Source organism: Somniosus microcephalus, unplaced genomic scaffold (genome assembly GCF_052327205.1).
Source record: "Somniosus microcephalus isolate GS21.2 unplaced genomic scaffold, FLI_Smic_1.0 unresolved_chr8, whole genome shotgun sequence".
NCBI classification, from domain to species: Eukaryota; Metazoa; Chordata; class Chondrichthyes; order Squaliformes; family Somniosidae; genus Somniosus; species Somniosus microcephalus.
Window position 1 is genome coordinate 37,237,778 of NW_028225186.1, and position 846 is coordinate 37,238,623.

Below are 846 nucleotides of genomic sequence, written 5' to 3' on the forward strand. Positions count from 1 at the left end.
GACGTCAAACGGGTTCTGTATGTCTGATAGACATATATTTCAGCTACAGGGGAGTCAAAGGTTATGGGGAACGGGCGGCAAAGTTGCGTTGTGTCGAAGATCTCATCAGCCACGAACTTTTTAAATGGCGGGCTCGAGGGGCCGAATGGCCCAATCCTGCTCCTATTTTTTCTTTTGGGGAAGGTTAGTTTCTTAATTATGTAATTTTTGAGCAGCTAAACAACGTTGGAAGGAAACTCCCACGGGACGTAGAAAAGTGCAAAATCTTAGCTCTACCGAGAGCTCATGCACCTGAGAGGTTAACCCTGTGTTTCTCTGTCCACAGATCTTCCAGGACCTTCGAAGTGTTTCCAGCATTTAATCAACAATTGCAGATGCAGTATCTGCTGCATATTGCTTTTTGTGTTAACGCAGTGTCCCCGCTTGTATTAACAAAAGTCAAAAATAAATTGTAGCTACCAGAAAATAGAATCGATTAAGTCGGCGTGCATTGGTGGTTCAGGGGTAGAATTCTCGCCTGCCACGCGGGAGACCCGGGTTCGATTCCCGGCCAATGCAGGCTAGTTTTTTTAACAATTCATTTCATAGCAAACACATCACATGAGCATAAATAATTTATTAGCTGCACCTGTGCAAGTGGATCAAGGGTATGAATGTTCTGCTCCTGTTCCTGTGCAACAGCTTTGAGGGGCTGAATGGTATCCTGTTCCTGTGTAACAGGCTCGATTCTTACTCTGACAGACATTGCATTGCTCACTGTCTCGTTGTGAGTATCCCCGCCTGTCACGCGGGAGACCGGGGTGAAATTCCCCGACGGGAAGGAATTTTAACATCCCCAATTTTAAA

At 45.6% G+C, this 846-nt stretch overlaps 1 non-coding gene across 1 annotated transcript; it reads left to right on the top strand.

The window, feature by feature from the left end:
• Window positions 1–487: 487 nt before the first annotated feature.
• Window positions 488–558, top strand: trnag-gcc (transfer RNA glycine (anticodon GCC)). Its single transcript has one exon. It is a non-coding gene; the product is annotated as a tRNA-Gly (tRNA).
• Window positions 559–846: the final 288 nt, after the last annotated feature.